This window comes from Cydia pomonella, chromosome 1 (assembly GCF_033807575.1).
Source record: "Cydia pomonella isolate Wapato2018A chromosome 1, ilCydPomo1, whole genome shotgun sequence".
Lineage (NCBI taxonomy): Eukaryota > Metazoa > Arthropoda > Insecta > Lepidoptera > Tortricidae > Cydia > Cydia pomonella.
In genome coordinates this window covers 39,519,466-39,534,225 of record NC_084703.1, presented here as the reverse complement: position 1 = coordinate 39,534,225, position 14,760 = coordinate 39,519,466, and the positions used below count along the sequence as shown (strand labels likewise).

The 14,760-nt window shown below is 35.8% G+C and overlaps 1 protein-coding gene across 1 annotated transcript in view; it reads left to right on the top strand.

Annotated features, from left to right (window-relative positions):
• Positions 1–798: 798 nt before the first annotated feature.
• The window catches only part of LOC133522926 (glucose dehydrogenase [FAD, quinone]-like), a 33,494-nt gene continuing 19,532 nt past the window's right edge, over positions 799–14,760 (top strand). Inside the window, exon 1 of the mRNA XM_061858415.1 lies at positions 799–1,328. The gene's annotated coding sequence lies outside the window, so the exon portion shown is untranslated. The remainder of the gene's footprint in view (positions 1,329–14,760) is intronic.

Genomic DNA, 14,760 nt, shown 5'->3' with positions numbered 1-14,760 from the left:
CTAACCTATTTAAACCCAGAACGAGAAGTTAAAACATTGAATGTGCCAAAAGAAAAAAAAGTTCTTTAATGGATTGACAAACTACTAAAAACAAGGTAATTCCGTTTGAGAACGGCTTTTTTATTCCAGGTGCGGAGCTCCAAAATATCCCAGAAACACAGATAATGAGATGAATGAATTCTCGCGACTCCTTGAGATGTTTAATTAACTTTTTGTGCTCACTTTATTTTAAATTTAGGTCATATTTTAAATTGAATTTGTAGGTATTATAAAGATGTAAAATATCATCATTATTCGGCCTGGCTTTGGTCCGCAATCAGGAGACACTTATATTATTCTTACTTATGTTATGAGTTTGGGTACCGTACAGATTTAAGTCGACCTTCTTGCTGCACTTACACAAAAGCTTCGCACACAATTTCCATGTACTTATCGAATAAGAAACGGATATTAATATAGGTATAGTATACTCGTAGAGTATTCTGTGAACTCTTGAAGCCAATGACTGTCCTGGGGGCCTACCGCGAAAACCGAAATTCACAAATTGCGGGGATCTTTCTCTTATACTCTTATTAAGACGTAATTAGAGTGGGAGAAAAAAATGCCCGCAATTTTCCCGGTAGGGACCCAGGGGTTCCACCAAAATAGCCTAACAAACTTCAACTCAATTGAAGTCGATGTTTACGAGTAACACAATGATGTCATTTATGTTTCTAATTTTTATTTCTCTGGATATTGTTACTCATGTTATAAAATCAACATTTTTCATTATCGTTTAATTTGAGTACCTACCTCTGAGACATCTAGGGTTAAGTACAACAATTTCATGAAGGCTAAGAATCCAAGCTAAAGTCAAATAAAACCAGTAAAGGCTACGACACATACAATAAAGTACGGGTAATAAAACATATACCTAAGTTAATACCTTTCGGCAGGAGACAGTGCAGCGCACTTAGTCGGTTCGGCAGCTCTGAACTCTGTGCATCGGATGCAGCTCGCTCGCGCCGCACCCACTCATGGGCCTTGGCACATCTCCCATATTCGCTTAAACTTATTCGGTTCAAAATTAACTACTTTACCGAACCATTATAAGTTTCAATCTGCAAAAGGTCATCGCAGTTTAAAGTAACGTGTTGTGCGGAACGCACGCGACCAGTTTCGATGCATAGCGATACGCAGTGTTGCGAGCGAGTGACATATTAAAGTGGGTCTTCGGTAATCTGGTCATCAGACCTCCCTCTTCAACTTAATGTGTTGGTCACCAGCAGTGGAAAATAATGCTATAAAAAGTTTGATTTTCATAGGTTCAAATACCTATAATTACTGAGGTAAGCTTAATGTAACTTAAATTAAAAAAATACTTATCTTTAAAATAAATATTAACCTGTTAAAGAAAACAAAGTTATAATATATAATACCAAAACATATAGTATGTAAAACAGCTTAACCAACGAAACATTTTTAGTTTTAGTTCTAACTTGGGAACCTACTTATTTGTAATTTAAAAATAATAATATTTCCATTTGAACGTTTTTCCATCACGGGTTATTAACCCGCTGAGCCTCAACTGCACTACGTGTCGCACTTTTAAGCGAAAAATGTTTATTTGTCGTTAACGGTTACTTTTTAGGGTTCCGTAGCCAAATGGCAAAAAACGGAACCCTTATAGATTCGTCATGTCCGTCTGTCTGTCCGATTATGTCACAGCCACTTTTTTTCGAAACTATAAGAGCTATACTGTTCAAACTTAGTAAGTGGATGTATTCTATGAACCGTATTAAGATGTTCACACAAAAATAGAAAAAAAAAACAATAAATTTTGGGGGTTCCCCATACTTAGAACTGAAACTCAAAAAATCTTTTTTCATCAAACCCATACGTGTGGGGTATCAATGGATAGGTCTTCAAAAATGATATTTAGGTTTCTAATTTCATTTATTTCTAAACTGAATAGTTTGCGCGAGAGACACTTCCAAAGTGAAAAAAATGTGTCCCCCCCCCCTGTAACTTCTAAAATAACAGAATGAAAAATCTAAAAAAAATATATGATATACCTTACCATGCAAACTTCCACGGAAAATTGGTTTGAACGAGATCTAGTAAGTAGTTTTTTTAATAAGTCATAAAATATTTTTTTTTTTTCATCAAATCCATACGTGTGGGTTATCTACGGATAGGTCTTCAAAAATTATATTGAGGTTTCTAATATCATTTTTTTCTAAACTGAATAGTTTGCGCGAGAGACACTTCCAAAGTGGTAAAATGTGTGTCCAAAGTGGTAAAATGTTGAACAAGATCTAGTAAGTAGATTTTTTTTTAATACGTCATAAATGGTACGGAACCCTTCATGCGCGAGTCCGACTCGCACTTGGCCGCTTTTTTTTCTCTTGCATGCAATTTCACACTAACGTCGCGCTAAAATTTTGGCGTTTGCATTTTTATTTTATAATTATCCTCGAATTGCCGCGTTATTATAAACTAGTCACACGGCAAGGTATATGTTTATTCTTCATCCTTAAACCATAATACGTGAAATGACCGTTAGATAAATGTCAATTGTTATTAATTAATCCATAGTTTTGCAATTTAGTGTTAAACTGGAATGTGTAAACTTACATACCTTGCCTGCCTCTCTTTTATATTTGACCTGTTTTAATTACTTTTCTCATCTTTATTAGACCTTTTTTTTCTCGTAGTCCATTGTTCTTTTGTTTTGAGCTTTATGTAGATACGAGTATGCCGCGGTGGGAGAGATGATCTTCAGTTCAAAATAAACGAGCGCACTTCTAAATTAGTTAGCCATAAGCTGCAGTAAGTTTACAATTTACAAAATACAGAATGTACGAGTCAAAATCTATTAAGAATATAAAAAAATTAAAAAGAATTCATGGATAGTACGACATTGTTTTATTCGTAATATAGGTTTCGCATTGTCCCGTACGCCGTAAGCCGGCACGTGTCGCATTGTCCCGTAACTATTTTTTCAGTAAACTCTTTTTTGCGAAACTGTAGATGGCTTGTTTCCAAACTAGAATTTCAGCTGTGCCAGTTTAAGGTTCCTTATATCAAAATAAAACCACTTCCACACACAGTGTAACACAAGGAACCCGAAAGATTTTAACCATGCATTTCTGAGGCAAAAGGAAGGAAACTATGTTATATGAATATATGTAAATTTCAACACAAAATAAAAAATAAATTGTGTTTTTTGTTTTTTTTTAATGTAATTGTACCTAAAAATCAAATGTTATTTGTAAACCTGTATGAGTGGTGAGACTAGTGAGGAGGATTCGTATAATCCTATATGCTCCGTCTAATGATAGGTACTCGTGACTATGTAGTGATCAAATAGCAAGATGTGGCGAGTGCGACTTTGCTCTTTAGTAATGTATGCTAAGTTACTTAAGCTCTTTGCTACCTACTAGTCAGTCGGTACTACTTCAGTGGGGATTGCTTCCATAACATACGGCGAATCCTGCATAGGTAAGTGATACTGATGGCCATTTAATCCAAAGCCTATGCTTTGGATTAAATGGCCATCAGTATCACTTACCACTATTAACGACGCAAAGACGTATATGTTACATAGACATTGTATGCTCATTTAACGCTCGCAATAATTGAATAATTATTCGTACTCGTATTTAGGATGAGAGTCAGGCTGGCGGGTATATATACCTAAAAAAAATTAGCAAAGAGCATAGTGAGCATAATCATACCATATTTTTGTACCTAATTTGTACAATTTAGTATCTCCTTTAAAAAAATTGGACCTTGAACCCGGTACAAACGAGTTCATAAATTTGTATACATTTCTTCACCTTAATCCATTGCAATAAGGTGAAAAAATGTATACATATTTATGAACCCGACTGTACTTAAAGTTATTACCAAAAACAGTACACCTGCCATTCTGACCGAAAATTAGTATTATTCATTTGGTTTTCATGTAAGTATCAATAATCCCGGGATTTTTATAAATAAGTACCAAATGTTACCAATGTTGTACCTTCATATTCAAATATTAGGCATTTTATTTGTACAAATTAGGTACAAAAATAGAGTATGCTTTTTATTTATTTTTATTTAGGTACCTACTCCCGCCATCCTGAATCTCACTATGTAGGTACAATAGATACCTACTTCTTTGGAGCGGTTTTATGTAATTTCTGAAATTAATTGAAATTGTGATTTAAAAGAATGACGTGAAAGAAAGGTGTTATTTAACGCTTGTTTATGAGCAGATGTCACCAAATGAATGTTCAAACCTCTGCCCGCATAGGTGTTTATCCCATATTTATGAAATCAGAGTGGGACTGTATAAACCGTTAATAATATTAATTGCAAAAAATAATTAATAAATTCACAATTTCTCTTGACTTTCATTATTACAGAGGTTAGAATGTTAACGCAATATTATAACTTTGGTTTTAAAAATGGCGTCAAAGAAAAAACAACAATTTAAAATGTCTCGTACCAATAACTCTTCGCTGAACGAACACAGACCAACGGCTACAACTGCGAAGTTTTTTTCCTATCAATTTATTACCCTGTTTTTCATTTACTCGTAGTAGCACACTACGAAAATATCCTATTATTAGTATTCCAGAATTAAGGTCGCCACTAAGGTCGAGATTCGGAGCCCGTGGCTCCAACCCGTCTGACAACGTCATAGTAGTTCGTTAAAATTGGCTTGTATGAGTAGTTTGATAGTTTTGTATAGGATGACAGCTGCCCCCGTCATATTAAATTTAACCCTGATCAATTAGGTGATTATGCATGGTACAATCCACACTTACACCGTATGGGAGAGGGAAATTATTGTATGAGTTAGCGGTGGCTCAACGGACCTGCTGGGTGCGGGAGCCGGCGGTCCGATAGGCATTATACAATTTGCCGTATGGACGGTATATAAACCCCGTTACGTTAACCTTTTCGCCGCTACGTCAGTGAAGTAATAAAGTATCATATCACACCACGTCAAAAATAGCACGTATAAAAACTTAACCAAAACCACGACTCGATATGAAGTCGTGGCGTGTGGGGCACGAAATATACTGACTATATATCAACTCAATAGCGGCGAAAAGCTTAAGTATGCAGTAAACTTTTAGCTTCAGCGAATTGTTTACTCGGACTTTTGAATAAATGGCGTTGACCATGACAATACTTAAGCCGGTCCAAGTCATTCGCGATATTTAGCGTGATCTGACCAAAAGGTCATATTTGAATGTTACTGTTAAATAGGATGTGACGATACTTACGAGAGACAATACTTTTGTGCAGTATCTAATTAAATATGAATGTAAGAGACTAGAAAATAGTATAATTTACTAATCCGCTTGACAGGTAAGAGAATACAGACGTACATACGTTTTGAAATCAAAGCTTTCGCAAGTATCAAATTTGAATGATGACTAGGTAGTTAAACAGTACATTGTACGGCCAATTTGTTAACGAAGACAATTTCAATAAAGTAGTTTATAACACGAGCTTAGAAATGTAATACATTCTGTACCCTGACATTTCAGGAAGAACACACAATGTTCTTCCTGAAAACATACCTAATTCACTTTTCGCACTTGCAAAAAAAAAGTTGTAAGCTAAGTGAGTAAATGTTAATTATAATTACAGATATCGTCTTATTTAGCGCGAAAGTCAAAATATTAATAAATACCTGTCTGATAACGGACTGAGCTAATGTTATTATTCGTAAGTATAAGTATGTTTAGTATTCATAATATTTGTATGCGATTTCCACAACAGCTGTTACACAACTCGTTTATGGTAATTTCTGAGTTGGATTGGAGTCTACGCTTGATATTTATTATGTGCTTCGGAATCGATACGAGCAGGTAACACGAGTTCAATGTCGACTACGAAATACTCTGCCGTAAACCCACAGCCCGAAGCAATGAATGATAGACTCGTCGAGAATTGTAGCGACGCGGCCTTGTCAAGCGCACAAGCGGCACAAGCCTGTTTTTGCGATGTGCCCGAAATTTGTAAAAGAAATGAATTCGTGTCAGAAATTGCAAAGATCGTTGTGATATCGCAAACAGCCACTAAAACGGATTTCATTATTGTTTGCAAACTTTAACGGCATTTGACTTGTATTTTTAGCCGTCATAAAAAAGTTGTCGTTAATAAAATCTCTTATATATATTTATTTATTTAAACTTTATTGCACAAAAGAGAAACTTAATGTACAAAAGGCGAACTTAATACCATGAGGCATTCTCTATCAGGCAACCTTAGGGCAAAGCAGAAAAAATTGTAGGCGGTGCGTTTAAAACTTTAATTTACTACTGAACTGAATGTAATGTAAGTACTCGTACTCGTCCTCTTACTCAAAAATATGTCCCATAGCATCTTATTCCAGTGTAATAAGAGCGTAGTACCATATTTATGAGACGATTCTTTCGATACATATTTTTGCACTTGACTGTACATTGAGCTGCGAAAATGCATGGAGAAATTATAAATTAATTCATTTATAAAACGCCATGCAATTTTACTGCTAAACATGCTACTTACTTCGTACAACAAAATCTTAATTAAAACCAATAGGATTTACTGTATGAGTATACCTTCCATTAATATCCGTAACGGTGTGGCGCTGACAACTGATTCGCAGGTTTAATCAGCTTAATGTGCCGACGGAACGCTAGTCTCATTTCAACGGAGTTTAGCCTCGGGGGACCCTAAATAACGCTGTAATATTCCGCAAAAAACATCAAGGCTCATTTAAAGTCACAACAAATTCTGCCTTGCAGCGGAAGAACTCACCGCGTTTAAATATTGAAGCAACTATTTTTATGTGCTGCTTCAGTGAGCTTAGCCGAATTAGTCATTTTATAGTGCAATCCTATATTCTCTTAACACACAATGTCTGACAATGATGTTGCGCTGCATACCCAGGTGTTAGCCTTGGTCAGCTGAATATCTGAACTAAAATTTTGGATCATACGACTTACATATAGTAATGAGAAAAAAAATATATTTGAAGAATTAGATATACTGAAAATGATAAATTTACATTGCCCAATGAGAGTATGATAGGTGTAACAATTAAATACCAAGTAGAATTAACTGAAATTGCGAGAACGTGACGCACTGATAATAAAATTAGATTCAAAAGGAATCGATTGTCGTGGAATACAGCGGACTTCATTAGCATACAGTGCGCAGATACACTGTAGAATACAGAAGGCATTTCGCCAAGCATCCTGCTGCATCACATGAAAAAATTGTATTTAAATAGTTGAACCTATGTAACTCTGGCCGCAGATTACGCAAAGTTCTTGCGAATGTTTAAGTGGACCTGGACCACGAACTAACGGTCCGTGAATGCAATGCAGATATTTCGGTTACCGGTTAGCTATACTCACAAGGGCCTAAAACGCCTAGAGATATTTAATTCAGATCTTATCGTATGTCCTATCTATAAAATCAAATACACAAATATCGTCGATCACGGTTAAATACGGATTTTTTCTAGTTTATCATCTTCATCATCTTTCTCGCGTTGTCCCGGCATTTTGCCACGGCCCATTCACCTGGGGTCCGCTTGGCTTGAAAGCGTCTGCCATCTGACCTTAGGATAAACTAGGCCTTAGTACGGTTTCCTCACGAATATCAAATGATCTTTCGTACATAAGTTCCGCAAAGCTTATTGCTACGAGCCGGGGTTTGAACTCGCGACCTTCGGATTGCAAGTCGCACGCTCTTGCTGCTAAGCAACCAGCGCTTCTACGGATTTTTCTCTAGTAAGGTATAAATCTTTAATTGCGAAAACCCCCACGGAATCCGTATAATTTCCGATTCCAACACAACTCTGCGCAAGTAAGTATGTAGTTGGTCAATAACGATGGCGACGTGACTCGTATGAGTACAGTCCAGTTTCAAAGCCACCGACCTGGCTACTTGCGTTGCCGGTGAACCGGTTTCAGCGTTCATCCATCTGGTTTTCAGCTGATTATAATTCCTCCACTTTATTATATAAAGCAGTTACATGTTGCTACATTACAGCTAAGTACAAAAATACGAGTAGCTTGCACTAAATTAACTTCCTTAAAAAACTTCGCAACACAGTTATTTTACAGTTTTGTATTTTGTTTTATTTGGCCCTAGACGGCTTGTAGGTATAGTTATGTTATGTTGTTAAATTTACCCCATTACCTGGTGTACCAATGACCAGATATTTTGTTTAGTTAGTCAACCGGAACATCGCATATTAGGAATGCTTTAATTAATTATTAAAACAACTCAAATACATCCGACTATACTCAATACTAACTCGATGAGTACCTAGGTAATTTTTGTTGCCTATTAGTTCAAAAAAAAATCAAAAACATAATATTGATTCAAGAAATAATAATTATTACGTGGATGGACAGACGAAGATGGCGAAACTAAAAGGGTTCCTTGTTGACTACGGAACCCTAAAAGTCGTAAACTAAAACAAAAAAGTGTAGAAAAAAAAACTTTAAGAGGTCGTAGGTAATCAATCAAATATCATAATATCATTAACACTACAACATGAAATTATAAATTAACATTATTAACGTAACATCCTATTTGCCTGTAAATCACACAAATTATAACTATGTAATAAATAAGTAATCACTATCACAAAGGTTAAAGAACAGTCAAACAATGAAGGTCATCACGTAATAATAATAATTGAAGGTTAAACTTATTCATGGTGTAAATAGAAGGTCAATGTGCAGCCATTTAAACCTGTGTCATTATGTAACCGATTATGTTATTGTCACATCATCGCGGTAGCCGAACGCAATTAGACGACAACACTGCAAATTGACGGAATCCTATTACCGTCACTGGACTGGGTGGATATTTTATTCATATATTGAATGCAAATGCCAGACAAGAAATTACCAAAAAAGTGTTGCAATGCATGCTCATGCTTTCGTTATCTTCGTATGTAACGCTCATTTCATTCGGATAATTTAGTTTTCTACTGTAAATAAATATCCATAAATGAAATTACTGAATTTGAAAACTATTTAGATTTTAAAACGAAAGTTGTCTTGCCGGTGAACAATAGTTAACAGGTTGTGAGTCTAAGTAAATATTTCATCGCGTATATAAGTTAAAAAGAGTACCCCTTAAATAAGGAAAAATAGTATAGATATAGAAAGAAAGAAATATATAAAAAGGAAAATTAGGTTTTAAAGCCCAACACTTTGTGAAATCACGGGAAAGGCGTTAACCTTATTGATGTATAGATATGACCCATTTTAACTACATACACAGGTACAAGCTTTATATGGCTGCATTATGACTGGCTTCCGAAGTGTAAACCTAAAAGCACTCAACTACAAACGATTTTTCCAGCTAACGCGGGAACTTTACTCGCTTTAGTACGACTCAGATCACATTCTGATACTACCATCGTCCTAAGTACAACTACAAAAATGGTCAGTTAAAGTGTAGATTGTAGCTATCTTAACTAGTACCTTTTTCTACAAGTAGCAAAATCGAAGGATTAAGAAAATGAAACATCAACGAGATTGAAAAGCTTGATTATATTTATATCACTATTGTAGACAATATTCAGCCGTCTATATCTACTTGGCCTGCAACCCTACGTTTCCCGGCCTCTATAGTAATGTACTATTAAACTAATAAAATCATATGGGTAAACCAACCAAAAGTCTACAGCAGGGGTGGCCAACTTGATTAGACCCAAGATCTCCTGTTTACCAATTACATACTTCGTGAAACCTTAGATGAAACTGGTCTACTTATTTATATTTTTTGCCTTGCCACGATCGACTGGACTAACAGTCGCGATCGACCGGTCGATCGCGATCGACCTGTTGACCACCCCTGGTCTACGGCTATTTAAGATACGCGAGCAACCGCGATACCTTCATCCTCGTAGGCGCCCCGACCGCCAGGACCCGACTGGGTGGTCAACGACACCTTATCGTAACTCATGACTCTCATGAGCCCTGGTACTTGCTTCTTGCTAACTTCAATTTTTAGACAGTTTTTTCTCGAATTTGACCACCGTAGCCTATGGAGACTGACAAGCAACGGTAAGCGGGTTTCGTAGTGGATGTTGCTATATTAAGGGTGTCACATGTGCGTTTATGACTTATGAAGCAATTGTTTCTACTATACAACGTAAAATAATTAATTTGAGCTATCGTTTTGTTTCGTCCGTTTGACAACGGCGAGCTGTGATTGGTCAATTTCATTATAGTTGACTAAACCGTTTCGAAATGAATATTACAGTTGTGTTGGGAGCCCATACATGAAAGTACCCACTTACAGTTTGGTATAAGAAATCTTAATTCAACAATTATAGTCCACGAGTATAAAAATCATACATATATTTTTCTGCTTAAAAACAGTGAGTTTTGCTCACTGAGTGAGACAAAATAACATTCAAGTGACCTTTATATTCGAATGTCATTGCAACGTGCGGGGCCTAATACAAGTTCGAAATATTTGGATTCTATTGTCTTTGTCCCTTTCACGTCATTAGCAAACAGAAAGAGACAAAAATAAGTGCATACGTAATTCAACTGTATATTGACAGTTTATATTAGACCCCCGAAATAATTCAGACTGCATCGTTCCAAACACCCTATGAGTCCTCAATCGTCATAATTAATTTAATTAAATAAAAGTTTAACATTTAATAAAAACACCATTTTTTACGTGAACAAAACAATGAACTTAAAAAATACGCAATTGTTACTCAAAGTAAATAATTCTACTTTGAACGATCTCTACTACAGTTGACAAATAGTTGTATCCGCAATTCGGACCATATCTTTACTTTTACAAAAAAAAAAGTTGTTGAACTGTCAATTGATGTTCGTTACTTCAGTATTTCCGTATTATTTTATTGAAATGTCTTTCGTTTTGTTTTATTGCGGTAATTAAACTTAATTGTTAGAATACCTTAAGAAAACATGAGTGAAATAGTGATAAAGACGGATTACATTTTTTGAGGTTGTATTTTTACCCTTCAAATACACACACTCACACTGCTGTCGTGAAATTTTTTGTGTAATACACGAGATCAAAGTTATTTACATCTCGTGCGCTTTTGAGTCCCTTACTGCGCTCAAGATTCTAAATAATAAATTATAGAATCTTTTTATTATTATTCTCTTTATTCATTTAATATCTTAGGTTAGGATTTTTTATAATATGGATATAAAATTAAAATATAAAAACACTTACATAACAATACAAAAGATATAAACACATTATAAAAAACCTAACCTAGGGTGCCGCCAGCAGCGGGGCAGGGCCCAAGCTGCCGGTGGTCAGGGCCGCAGAGAGAGGAACCGACGTTATTATTATTATTATTATACCAAACTAACTTCATACGAAATATCTTCTGAATAGGTTAGAAGTGTCAGCAAAAAACTCCCATACCTACAACGAATATCAATAATATACCAGCTATACGAGATATGTGTATATAGCATACGTACTATACGAGAATCCTCACGAAAACTCGACAGCAAGAACGCAAGTAATGAAAATAATTACTTTTAATATCCATGTACTAGAAATTTAATAGAACTCACTTGCTACTTCGTCCGCGAGAGTGAAATAAATCATAATACTCTTCTTTTTGTTCAGCTTCAGTTGGATGAGTCTTATTGCTTTAGCTTTTCCAGGCTGCAAAATCACACTTTAATTTAAAGTCCTATTCTACTCTCTGCCTACTCAATAGGAACTACTTTTCATATAATATAGTATTACATCTAATTAATTCAAAACACCAGGCAAGTGCGAGTCGGACTCACGCACGAAGGGTTCCGTACCATTATGTATAAAAATGGCAAAAAAAATATGTTTGTTGTATGGGAGCCCCCCTTAAATATTTATTTTATTCTGTTTTTAGTATTTGTTGTTATAGCGGCAACAGAAAAACATCCGTGAAAATTTCAACTGTCTAGCTATCACGGTTCATGAGATACAGCGTGGTGACAGACGGACGGACAAACTTTTTAGGGTTCCGTACCCAAAGGGTAAAACGGACCCTATTACTGAGACTTCGCTGTCCGTCCGTCCGTCCCTCTGGTCACCAGGCTATATCTCATGAACCGTGATAGTTAGCCAGTTGAAATTTCTACAGATTATGTATTTCTATTGCCGCTATAACAACAAATACTAAAAAAAGAATAAAATAAATATTTAATACAACTAACATAATTTTTTTGCCCTTTTTTATAAATAATGGTACGGAATCCTTCGTGCGCGAGTCCGACTCGCACTTGCCCGGTTTTTTTTTATAAATAGCACATAATTAATACCTAACGGCAAGCTGGCAGAGTTTGAACTGAAACAGCGACCATAAAATGTTCATTCATTTGTAAGAAAAACTAGTTCCATACTGAAACTTAGGGAAAAAGTATTTTAATTCATTTATACAAATAATATACAACTTTCGCATTCGCTAGATCTGGGCGGACAGTTAAGCATACTCTTTTTTCTTTGAGAATTGTAGGAATAAGTGCAGAAGGAATCGAGATTTATAGATGCTTTCCACTGAATTAGCTACTCACCACCGAGGCACCGAACGCAAGGTGGGTACATGGATTATAAATTCCATATTTCATTAATGTACTCCAATACCCGCCGAAATTAGAATGGAAACGTATGTTACGTCATGAGGGTAAATTCAGCAAGCCGCTGATTGCCTGCCTTATTTATGTATTCGAGAGTGTATGGTTAATAAATATACATGAGAAGATACCGAGGGCACGCCGCAGAAGTTTAGTCCAGGTATTAAATTTACAAATTCACCATTACGTAGGTAATAAACTGAACTCGTACACAGTGAACATTCGTATTCGTATAGCTACAGCATACAGCACACCATAATACGCGTATTGATTTTGCATCGCTGCACCTCTAATGGTCACAGTACAACTTTTTAACTTTATCTGTATGGTGCTAAGTAACAAATAAAAGTTTAAAAACTGTACACTCACTACGGTTTTGTTTTTATGACTTGGTTAAAAACGCAGCCGGTTCCTTGAAGCGAGGCAATTGTCACCTCAAAAATCATAAATCGTAATGTTTTGTTTGATGCTGCGATAAAACATATAGTACCTATGCATGCTGTTATCTCGATTTTTGGTGGCTGAGGATGAGGAGTCAATGTCAAACGATTCGTTTTTATGAGCAACAGACAAGCTACATTTTTCCTAACTTTGAAAGATGAATGCGTGTAGATTACTATAAGTATATCCTATTTACGTACATATTTTTCATCATACGCTGGTCGGGTGTAAATTCTAGTTGTAATGTTGTTTGGTATGTACTACGTACCACGTACCTAAGTACATACGTTGTATACTACAGGTTATCTCCGGTCCAGCTCACGTAGCTACTATCAAGAACAAGAACAAAGGACCGTGACATAGGCCGACGTAATATCAGTTCGCCCTGCTCGCGAGACTTGCGAAGCCGAAAGCACGTGATATATGATAATGATGGCACGTCGCTACCTGATTTACGCTATGTGTATGTATAAAGGGGTGTTTGAAGTCAGTGCCGTGCCGTCCCTGCTCATGTTTCGATGCAATTTAATGTACCTTTTGCGACTGGGGTAAATTGTATACCTTAATCGAGAGTATTGGAGCACTGTATTCTATTATACTTATTGTAAATGTATGTCAGCAGCCCAAAAACATAAGGCATTTTTCTCAATGAAGACCTAAAGTTTTGCCATTGCCCTATTTTGTAAAACAAAATATATAATCATTTTTCCGTAGTTTTTTTTTTGACGGCGCTCTAGATTGCGCTTCGCTACAGTGGTCATTGACAACAAGTAGTGTACGACATTGGTTTGGACGAGTTTGCCAACAGATTTCATGACTTGCTTATTTTAGAAAAGATTATTTCGTAAAATACAGTTTTAACATTTAACATGTGTATCAGACCGTTTTGTGGGGGAGTGTAATTCGGCAACACATATTTACAAAAATTATAAAGATACACGAAAGGCATTGGTGTTAAAAGATGCAGGAGCTCGCGGGGCATTGTATAGAACTAAATTGATGAAAATCGAAAGAAAAGTTAATAATACGAACGACGATTAAACGTTACGATTAAAGTGGAATAATACGACTTAATTTACTATTTTTTCGGACAAGAAGTAGATTATTCTAAAAACGAAAGGCAATAAATATAAACATGAGCTGAACATGGATTGATTTTCCAAGTTCATACTAACTAACTCGCGGCAAGCCAGTATTTGATGCACTGGTAAAAAAAATATATGTCTATATAGAGAACAGGGCCAGCTCTAAGGACACATAAAAATCAGTTAGCTATAGAACATTTTAAAAGCTATAGGATCAAAATTCGCGACGGAGTCGGTGAAAAAGTGGTGCGTAGTTTTAGAGGCTCGGGCGGAGAGAATCTGTAAACATTAGGCATTTTCAATTCGTAATATTTTATTTTTGACTTGGAGAATTTCGTTTCACCGCCAGTTTTTCTTGCAAGTACGCATTTTCTTTATCTTTTTTTTCTTTTTTACCTTTTCCTGATAATAAAAAAACAACAAAAAATAATTAGTATAATTGGTCCAGCCGTTTACGCGTGATACCGTGACCAAGGGAAAAAAAGATATTTTTATATATCTATCTAGGTATACAGGGTGTTTATTTAGTCATCTGCAATAATTTACGGGTGAATATATAGGTCATACTGAGTAAATATTTCTATGGCACCAACCCCGAAATCGTGAAAAAA